Here is an 11,466-nt window from a genome sequence, read left to right as displayed (position 1 = left end):
TCCTCTCACAAAGGAGCTGGACAGCGAGCTCACCATAGTGGAGCTTAAAAAGGCCATTGATCATTTTGCCAGCGGTAAAGCTCCAAGAAACTATGGCATTCCACCTGAAATAATCAAAAGTGGAAAACTGATGCTGTAGCATCTCCATGAACTTTTGTGTCTCTGCTGGAAGGAAAGATTTGTGCCGCAAGACACGTGTTATCCCAAAAATAGATACCTTGCACAAAAACAAGGGGGATCGCAGTGGCTGCAACAGTTATGGTGGCATCTCTTTGTTGAGTATTGTTGTGGTTCAACTCAATAAACAAAAGGAGACCCAGGAGCAGCCTTCAATTTTTTATTCAAGCGTATGCAGGGAGAGACCGCCTTAGTCTAAGACAGTACTCGGTTAGCACATACAAAACTCATTTCTTATATACACGTTTAGTCACGTAGCTTTGTGGCTACACAATTCTATTCTTATCAATTTATAATCCTGTAGTCTGTAGATTTCTCTGGCCTTAGTTACTTATTTTCTGTTTTTACATTTACTGAGTCTTGTTCTCACATGTGCAGTACCTTCCACATCTTACTGATTTTGCAGTCTGGCCACATCCCGCTTTCAATACCAAATCCCTGGCCTTGCCCTTTGTTCTATCAGCTTGTTTGTCCTGTCTTGAGTGCAGCTGCTGAGTCTGCCTTCTAATTCATATATTATTTCTTACTTAAGCCAACACCAAAGTGCATAATGTCCTAGTTATTGCTGTTTGCTGATGATGCCACGCTGGGCCCCATACTGAAGTTCAATTGCAACAGCTTGTAGATCAGTTCTCCCAGGCCTGCAAGGAGTTTGGACTCAATCAGCATCAGGAAGACCAAAGTTATGGGCTAGGGCTTAGAGACTCTACTTTCCATCAATATTGACAACCTCACTCTGGAGGCTGTTGAACAGCTTCAGGTACTTTGGATCAACAATTATGAGTAACGTGTCCTTAGATGCTGAAATCAGCACCAGAATTGCCAATGCCACAGCTATCATGTCAAATTTGAGAAAATAAGTGTGGACCAACAGCAAACTAACCAAAAATATAAAGCTCTGTGTATATCAGGCTTGTGTTCTCAGCACCCTCCTGTACAGCAGCAATATGTGGACAACTTATGCAAGCCAAGAAAAGAGGCTGAACAGCTTCCAACTCCACTGCCTCATATGAATATTGGGCATTTCCTGGCAAGACAGAGTGCCAAATATGGAAGTACACCAGCGTTCAGGGATCCCCAGTATGTTTGTTCTCTTGAGTCAACGGTGACTCAATTGGCTGGCGATGTGAGCTGAATGGAAGATGCCCACATCCCCACATGTTCTATGGCGAGCTTGCTATCGGCATGAGACCAACAGGCTGTCCACGTCTGCAATATACGAATGCCTGCAAGTGAGACCTCAAGTTGACCGGGATTGGAGTCGATGCATGGGAAGTCTTTGCTGCTGACCAGAATGCCTGGAGACAAGCAGTTAGGAAGGATGTGGAAAAAGTAGAGGATAATAGAAATGACCAGATGGTGGAAAAGAGAGCCCATCAGAAGGAAAAACATCAGTTGACCTTGGGCCAATGCTATTTTTCTGTGCCAGCTGCAGAAGGGACTGCCACTCACGAATCAGCCTTTATAGCCACAACAGGTGATATACAGTTCAGATGTGACATACACGTGGGTGGAGACCATCGTCTCCCAAGATGAATGAATGGCATCAAGCAATACAGTATATTTTATATTAACATTTCATATTAACTTATGTTAATTCCCATTCACAAAACTCTACAATTATTTAAAATTTCAAGATAAAGTTCCATTTAAATTTTCAAGTAAATTAATTGATTTTAACTTCTATATAAATTCACTCTATCATTCAAATTAATTCGGGTTCCCTAATTTTAGGTGAGAGTCAGGGTCATGCCGAGGTGCAGTATAGATTTACTCAGAGAATAAAGGAATGCCAATAAACTGTAGATGCAGGAAATCTGAAACAAAGACAGAAAATGCTGGAAACATTCAGCAGATCAACAACAATTGTTGCTGTTACAGCTGGTAAATACATCACGATGAACACTGAATCGAGCCAGAAGAGCATGCAGAAGACAGGTCGGGCTACAGATTCTGAGATAGCTTTCCCACAATGTTGCCGAATTTAGAAACCTTCCCACACATATATTTTCAGACCCTGATATTCTGCTCATGCTGCCAGAAGCCAGAATCCTGTTCCATTCCCAAAACCTGGGCCACATACTATACATATGTTAGGGGAGGCAATGGCATAGTGGTATTGTCACTGGACTAGTAATCCAGTAATCCAGGGTAATGCTCTGGGGACCTGGGTTTGAACCCTGCCATGGCATATGGTGGAATTTGAATTTAATAAAAATCTGGAACCCATCTGGTTCACTAAGGTTCTTTAGGGAAGGAAATCTGCTGTCCTGACCTGGTCTGGCACACCAGACCTTCAGCAATGTGGTTGACTCTTAAAATGCCCTCCCTAGGGAGGGGTAATAAATGCTGGCCTGGCCAGTGACAACCACATCCCATGAATGAATAAAAAAGTATTATACATACACTATACATTACCTCCATAATGGGCTTCAGCCCCTCATTATGCTGTTGCCAAACCAGAACCCATCATCAGTACCACATACTGTTATGTTAAATTAGATATTCTGTGGTCTTGTTATTAAAAAAACCCTTCTGCTTTTCACACCTCCTCTCGGCTCATTATCCCATTATGACTCCCTTGACTGCGCCCCAACAACGTTCTCATTTAATGTCTCCCGTCTTCCACTCTATCGTAGAGTTTCACTTTTGTTCTTTTGCATTATATTTATAACTTTTCCCAGTTCTAATATAGGGTCAACGACCTGAAATGTTAACTTTGTTTCGCTCTCCACAGTTGCTACCAAACCTACTGAGTATTTCCAGGATTTTCTGTTTGTAATTTCAGTTTAGTTAAATTTGCAAAGTGGATCTAGAATCTATCTTACCCTCAAGTTTATGGCTTTCGTTATTTGAAATCGATAACTTATCAGTTACTGTACTTTTGCCTATATAAAAGATGGTTGAACTCAAAATGGGCACGATTTAGTAATACGCATGCGTAAACAGCCCAACGTGCGCTTTGACGAAGGTCCAGGGTGTGGTCCATCACGTCACCACGAGCGGCGGCGTGAGTTACGCGATGCGCGCGATGACCTCAATCGCCAGCAGGTAAGATGGCGTCCTGCAATGAAGCAGGAAATAGTGTCAAATTAATCTAGTTTTTAAAAAAGTTAATTTTGTTCAGGACATTGTACTCAACATTATAGGAGACTGAAAACCAATAGGTAAGCATCGGGACTATTTAAATTGGGTGTTGGTAAGCAGATTGTAGGGGAGCGCAGCCTTTAACCCTATCGCTTAAAGGTACATAGTCTCTGGGCGAAAGGTAAAGAGTAAACTTAAAACTACAGACTCTAAATATTCAGATTGAGTCATGATACCGCGGTCCACTTGCTTATTTCGCCCGTTTACCACGGCAGTTTTCCAGTGCTGCGGTTTCTGTTGGTGTTGAGTGGGATACGAGGCCCTTTTGAAACGCCCATGTTGACACTTAACACATCTTTTTATTAGCTGAAAGTTGAAAGGAGGATAACAGATTTGCATTTAAAAATCTCGCACTGTCGGCGACTTGTGATTTTATTCTAAATATATCGTGTTTTATTTGTACACTTTTGAGTATCCAATTGCCTGAATTACGTAGGGGTTTTCTAATACTTATATTTTATCTATTTCAATTAACTTATTTTTAATAAAGTAATTTATTTATTATGACCGACTAAATCATTTTAAGTGTTTTCCGATGTTTTTCGTTCAAAAATTTGTTTAGTAGATTGCTGCCATTGGAAATGTTTTAAGTTTTGACTTTTCAGTTTTCTGATTATAACATGGTTATTTTATGTACAACTATTGACTGGAATTATTTTCATGAGGTTTATGAGCCTTCCATACTTCAACATTGTTCTTTGTAACAGTTCAATATGAATCCAAATAACTTTGAGAGGATGTGAAATTTCTTTGGTTTTATTCTCAGTATAGGACTTCTCAACCCAAAATAAAGGCACTCAATGTTTTCAGGCCTCTGCCAGGAAGTATTTCACTTAACTGGCAACTGTTCTCTTTTTGCATCATCTCTGTGCAGAGGCATCAGGTGTCCACCTATTCATCATTGGAAATTCAGCAGAACACATGATTGAACCAGCCCACCCTTGCTGTATTGTTTTAGTGTTCAAATTTTGCTCAAAGCCATATTTCTAATTTGTCTATTGGAATTTTTAATGCCCTGAACAAATATCAAACAGCCTGTTTACTGTGTCTAGATTTGAATCTTACACTGGATGAGATCTTCGAATGCTACTGTTGCCTTTGGGACTATTTCCCAACAAAATTCCGTAGGATGATTAAATTTTTTTGGTTTTTGTCTACATTTTTAGATTTCTCTTTTGTCTCTTTCTGCTAATTTCTGTTAACCTTCCTTTCCCTCTTTCATCACTTTCTTCCCCATAGCATCATCTTCATTGATCCTTTATCTTCCTGTTTCCTCTTGGCTCTTTGCTGCTGGCATTGAGGATGAAAACACAGTATGTAGCTGCATTATCATTATGATTCACTCCCAGTGCTGGAAGCAAATGAACAAAAGGTAAATAAGCACCTTAGGTTCTGTATTCTTTTTCAAAATTTCAAAGATTGATTTTCTTAAATTAATATTTGCAGTGACGTAATATGATTTTTATAGAAAGTGATGTGATGAATCTTAAGTTTCTTATACTGGATAGGTGTTGACATTTTTAACATACTTTACAGCTGCTGGTGTGCTATTTTGTTAAAATCTATAAAATGGACAATTGAAGTGGAACATTTTCAATTACTTAGTCACATTTACAAGTATATTTCAGCGTAAGTGAATAGGGACTGTTTAAATAATAAGATTGAGGATAATTTATTAATGTCTGTCATTAAACATCTGGAGCTGAGACAATTCATACTGGAATTACTGTAAATTCCACTTTCAAGAGAGTGAGCTAAGGAAATATAAAATTCTGAAAGTATTTGAAAATTTAGCTTCCAAAGTGAAGTGAAGGGACACATCTCAAAAAATTCAGCAAAATAAAACTCATGGTCAGCATTGCAGATCTATGATATAAAGCAATGACTGAAATGTGCTTGAAAGGATTTCCTTTGTTTTAAAGTGCCCATAAATTTACAAATTAGCAAGTAGCACCTCCAAATTTTATAACAGTATTAAACAGAAGCTAATTTGCCTCAAACAACTTAGCATTTGTTTCTTTTTTGTATGACAAATGGAAGTATTAATTTTAATACAAGATGCAAATGACATTGTTCCTGAGAGTCTAGAGCTTTTAATTTAGAATGAGTGAGGACAAATCAGATATAGTACCTGCACCGCATAATCAAAGGTTATAACTAGTTATAAAATGAGTTCTGTAAGTTAGGAAAGTTTCAGTGTGTCTCGTCTTCTGTCTTGGAGAACCTTAATTTATTTTCTTAAAAAAACAAAGGTCAAAAGTCATATGAACCCAGAAATTCCATGTTTATTGTCAATCAGTGTCAGAGCTTGCTACTCTTTTATGTATTGAGCTGTATTTGGTTTAGAGCCTTTCTTGGCATTGCACTCCTGTAGATGGGTTAATGGAGCGTATTTTTTTTAGCTATTTGTGTGGTTTTCTCAATGTAGTTAAGACTAGGCTGCCTCTGATGAATGATTTCTGATTAAAGGCTTCAGTTGAGAGTCCAACAATACCAAAATATAACCATTTTGAAAGGTTGACAGCTTTATTGAAGGCATATTTCTACCGGTTGAATGTGTGAAGGCCTTGGAGAAGATGCAGAGCAGATTAGAATGATTATAGGAATGAGGGACTTCAGTTATGTGGAGAGATCCAAGAAGCTGTGATTGTTCTTAGAGCAGAGAAGGTCGGGGGGAGATATAGACCTTTTTAAAATTATGTGAGGGTTTAATAGTGTATATAACAGGAAACTATTTCTATATCAGTAACTGGCACAGATTTAAGATAATTGGCAAAAAAAGTGAGAGGTGAAATAAGGAAATTTTTAATGCAGTGAGTTATGACCTGGATTGCAGTGTCTGAAAGGGTGGTGGAAGCAGATTCCTTGGTAACTTTCAAAATTGTATTGGTTATGTTCTTTTAAAGTGGAGAAAATTGTAGGCTATGAGGAAGGAGCAGGGGAATGGGACTAACTGAATAGCTTTCAAAGCGACAACATAGACGCACTAGGCTGAATTACCCCCTGCGCTGCAAGATTCTATAAAAGAATTGCTCAAATTTCAGTTAGATAAATCTTGAAGGCTTATAGTTTTAATCTGAGGGACACTACTGTTTGGAATACTAGTCAGGAAACTTTTATTAGGTATCTATTTTATGACCAGGATTCCATTTTGTAGTTAAAATTTTTTTCAGAATTTTTTGAAACAAACAATACCTCTCAAATGTTTACGAACCAGTTCAAATCAGCTGGGCCTTACTGAATGTCATCATAAGTGATAATTCCAGATACATCTATCTATCTGTTTGACAACTATGTGTTTACTTTTTTTATACATGTAAGGAAAGCTTTTGTTATGGGATTCACTTTCTGGAATGTTAAACTGATGGAAGTTAGTGTAAAACAGAAGTGAAGGTCATGGAGGCGGTATCATGTTAGCTCAGGATAAAAAACAAAACAGTTGGAAGGAAGCTAGGAGATACCTGTCAGGCTAATCACCATGCAATCAAAGTCAGGAATTGTCATGTGAATTCTTCTTCAGCCACCTTATTGTCTTGTTTGTTGTTTAAATATCACCTCCAATAAAACCTGTAAAGAAACTGTTAAGAGGTTTTCATTCCTGGCATAGAGATGTTGAAAATAACGTTGCCTTCCAGGTTATTCTTTATCATAACTTTATCGCAAATCCATTTTGAATCTTTTGAATGAGATTTCCACCCTGCTGCAATACGAAACATGCCTAACTAAAGTCACAAATGATATGCTCTGTGACTATGAATGTAGTGTATTGTTCTTCTTCGTCCTCCTTGGTCACTCTGCAATCTGCAATATGCCATTCTCCTCTCATACCATTCCTCTGTTGTCCATACTGAAGGAACTGATCTTGCTTGGTTCCATGCTTATCCATCTAATTGTAAATTCACTGTATTATCTCTGCAGCCTCTTTCCTATTCTACATGCTGCCCCTTGTTGACATCATCTGTGGACTTGGATTCAGCTTCCATATGTATACCAACAACTCTCAGCTCCATCTTTCCATGCCATCTGTCAATCCACCAACTGCTCCTGTGTTCTCGGACTGCTTTTCCAACCTATCGTTTCATCTAACCAAACATTGCGAAGACCAAAACCATCATCTTTGGCCTCTGTCACAAGCTCTCTATTTCCTTGCCATCAATTCCCCAGTTACTTCCTCAGGCTGAAGCGCTCTTTAATCTCGGCTTCCTGTTTGAACTCAAGCAAACATCACAAGGGCTGCCTATTTTCACCATGCTTATTTTTATCCTACCTCGGTCCATGTTCTCTTGAAACATTCATCCCTCCCTTCATCACCTTCAGACTTGAATACTTCAGTGCTCTTTGAATCAATCTCCTCCCATAATCATGTGCTCATTCAAAATTCTGCTGCCTATCTTTTTCTGCAATATCCTGCTTACCCATCATGCTTATATTGTTGACCTTCATTAGGCCCTGGTGCCCCAATACCTCAAAATTACGATCCCTGTTTTTAAATCCTTTTAAGGCCTTGCCCTACAATATTACTGTAACCTTCTCAAGCTCTACAACCATTCCCACCTGGCCAACTCTCCATTTTTCCTCTCCCTCCACTCCACTCAGCTAATTGCCCCACTATTGGTGGCATTCCCTTGAGTTCCTTCGGATCCATGATCTGGAATTCCTTCTTAATCAGTTTGACCACTTCACCTCCTCCTCATCATTTCAGACCCTTCTTAAAAAAGATCATTGGTTTGACCATGCTTTATGTCACCACCCCACCTAATATCTCCTTTTATCTTTGCTTCTCTTTCTTTGATTATGATTCTGTGCCATTCACAGAACAAATGAAGGAATATAGCTGAAATGTTAAAATTTTCCTTTCTTTCCAGAAAGAACTTGTAATAACATAGCGCCTTTCACAACCTCAGAATGTCCCAAAGTATTTTACAGTCAATAAAGCATTTTGAACTGTAGCCACATTTGCAATATAAGAAATACAGATACTGTCTCGTTTGCTGTTTCCAACATTTTCTGTTTCTGTTCCATATTTCCAGATTCTGCTATAATTTGTTTTCTCTAACTTTATATTCCTGCAGTAAGTTTGACATCTTATGATGCAATTACAATAGCTAAGCCTTTTAGAATTTTATTTTGCTTATTTTAATACTGGTACTCTTAAAACTGCAAATTTTAAATGTATCTGCAGGTTTTGTTTTTTAAATCTCAAGGTGAGGAACGTGACAAGGTGCTGTAAATCCTATGTTAACCTTTGTAATACTGTACTTGTCGCTTTCTGTTCACTTTTGGTGTTAATGTCAGGTTTTCCCTGGTTGCGACTTTACCCCAAACTTTGAAGTATGTCTTACGCATCTCTACACTGTCATAATGGTCTCCGAGTGAGTGCAAATTGTGGATTCTTTTGTTCTGTAGGCTCAATTCCATTGAAATGAAATTGTTCAAATACACAACATATAATGTAATTATTACATGTGATTATTATAATAAATTCTACTGGATTTTAGAAGAATAAGAGAATAATTGAAACCTTTAAGATCCTGAGGGGTCTTGATAAGGTGGATGTGGAGAGGATGTTTCCTCTTGTGGGAGAATCTAGAACAAGGGGGTCACTGTTTAAAAATAAGGGGTTGCTCATTTAAGACAGAAATAAGGAATTTTTTCTGAGGGTTGTGAGTCTTTGGAACTCTCTTCCTCAAAAAGTGGTGGAAGCAGAGTCTATGATTATTTTTAAGGCAGAGCTAGATAGATTCTTGATTTAAAAAAGGAACGAAAGGTCATCGGGGGTAGGCAGGAATGTGGGGTTGAGGTTACATTCAGATCAGCCATGATCACATTGAATGGTGGAGCAGGCTTGAGGGGCCGAGTGGTCTACTCCTGCTCCTAATTCATATGTAATAACTGAAGTCCTGTGAGAAATTTTAATCCCATTACCTCAGGCTGGTCTCAACTCTTGCCCTGAAGCAGAAGAACAGTGTGACAACCCATTGCCTCATTGATTTCATTAAAAAATTCTTAACCAGTAACATAAAGTACATTAATAAATTCTATTAAAGTAATTTAAAATCAGTTAGAATGTTGAAGTGTTGTTAAGTGTTACAGCACTCTGTTGTAAGTCTTTTTCTAACACCAGTTGTGCAAATGGTCTGAATGTTCCTGTAAGCAGACCATGTCTTTTACACTGTGACACCTTTTACTCTTAACCATAGTGTGTTTGCACAGCTTGGATTTAGCAAATTCCACCATGATAATTGCTTGCTAGAATTCACATAGGATGTAATTATGAGTTTTGTCAATCCAGAAGCTGGAAAATATCAAACATTAGATTCAATTCATAGAGTACAATTGCATTTGATTTCTCAGAAACCAAGATACAGACATATTATACTGCACAAGTAATATTTTGGCATACGTACAACTGCGTTGCCTGTTTCAAAGACATCATTGTTTTTTGCAGAGCCTCTTGGCAAACTCTTAATGTGATGGTCTTTGTAGGAATGCATAAGTGGCTGACTACTTCAGACATAAATTGACCAATAAAAACTAGCAGCCAGCCCTGGGTCCTTTATCCATTCTGATGACCTTTGATGGAGATGTAATTTCTTTGAACATTATCTGCTTGTTTAGCACTTTGACATATGGTCAAAGTAGACGTAAAAAAATCATACTGTACTTTTGGGAGACAGCCTTACAACACAACAGCTCTGAGCAGCATTCTTGTCTGACCTGATGTCTTGATAAGTCCATGAGTAACTACTGAATTACTGAGGGCAATTGTTACCTTTCCAAGAGAATTAATCAAATATGCTATTTGCAAATGATGCATCTGGCCACCTTTTGAAAAACAATCCGACCCTGATGGTAATTTACTTTTTGGTAATGAGTGGCTCTTTTGTGACATTACTCAGTGTAAGTTATGGGATATGGTCCATGTCTTGCCTGTCTGTTTTGATGTTGGCATTGTTCTGTCCTCTTGGTGTTCTCTCTGTTTCTTTATTGTTTTTTCTCATTATCTCTTGGTGTGTTGTTTATAGGTCTTGAAGCCTTTTTGTTCTTTTTTCTATTGTATTCTTTTGTGTCTTTTGCAATGTTGTGGTTAGAAGAGAAGTAACTGCCTTCAGGTACTCCTTTTAATGACTCCTTTCACGTATGCATCCCACTTTACAGCCCTCCTGCAGCTTTACTTTGTATTGTTCTGGTACCATTCTTGTTTTCTGTTAACCTGCCGAATCATAGAATGGTACAGCCCAGAAGGAGGCCCTTTGTGTTATGCCACCTCACCGCAAGAGCAACTTGGCTAGTCCCACTGCCTGGCCCTTTCCCTGTAATATTTGTTTCTTCTTCCCTCTGTCACTCTGTTTCTTGTTCTGTCTCTTTCTGATTTCAGCTTTTCTGCCACTGCCCTTTTTACCTGTATCATTCATGCAAACATTCTTGGTGTCCTATACTTGCATGTCCCCTTGCCAATTCGTCTTGTCTCCTCACTCATCACCTTTCTTTCACCATCTTCAACTTATTGTTTGTGTCCACCTCTTTCTTTCTTCCATGTATCCCAAAATTAATCTTTCACCTACCTCCTTGCATGCTTACAAATGATAGTCATAGGAAGATAGAAAGGGTGCCTTTGTATTTTTCCTCACTTTTACCACAGGCCTCCTGTATATCAGCTTCTCCTCATAGTCACAAGGCTCCCTCCCCTACACACTTCTTTCTCATGATACTTTATCTTTGCCAGTTCCGTGAAAATGGCAGCTTGAATTTAGCTACTTGTACATAATATACGTCATAGAACCAGCCGCCATAAGAAGAAGCAGGCGAGGGGAGCAGTCGTCTGGCTACAAGAGTTGGAACTGATGCATGGAAGGCTTATGATGATGAGTGAAAAGAAACAGGAATATTGTGGGGTGATGATGGTTGATCCCTGGTTGCATTATTGACAGATGAGCTGAGCTAATACTTAAGTCACCGGGAAAGATGAGGCACCATTATCAGGTAGAAGATTAAATTGGCAGTATGAGCAGGGCTGTGATTCTCATAAAGTCTTCGTGTCTGATTGGAAGTAGGCTCAGACGTTCATGAAATAGCAGATGAACTTGTGTGACTGGTGCCACAGGACCATTCTAGTTTGCGAGCACTGAAAACTGAATAAAT

The 11,466-nt window shown here is 38.7% G+C and overlaps 1 protein-coding gene across 5 annotated transcripts in view; it reads left to right on the top strand.

Annotated features, from left to right (window-relative positions):
- Positions 1-3,160: 3,160 nt before the first annotated feature.
- The window catches only part of ubap1 (ubiquitin associated protein 1), a 49,785-nt gene continuing 41,479 nt past the window's right edge, over positions 3,161-11,466 (top strand). For 2 of the 5 annotated variants that reach the window (XM_041199905.1, XM_041199872.1), the window contains exons 1-2: positions 3,205-3,344; positions 4,564-4,696. The gene's annotated coding sequence lies outside the window, so the exon portion shown is untranslated. Of the gene's footprint in view, positions 3,345-4,563; positions 4,697-11,466 lie in introns of all 5 variants that reach the window. The other 3 variants (XM_041199880.1, XM_041199897.1, XM_041199888.1) reach the window with 3 other exon arrangements.

This window comes from Carcharodon carcharias, chromosome 1 (assembly GCF_017639515.1).
Source record: "Carcharodon carcharias isolate sCarCar2 chromosome 1, sCarCar2.pri, whole genome shotgun sequence".
Lineage (NCBI taxonomy): Eukaryota > Metazoa > Chordata > Chondrichthyes > Lamniformes > Lamnidae > Carcharodon > Carcharodon carcharias.
Note: the sequence above shows the minus strand (reverse complement) of the source record. Positions and strands in the feature narration are given on the sequence as shown.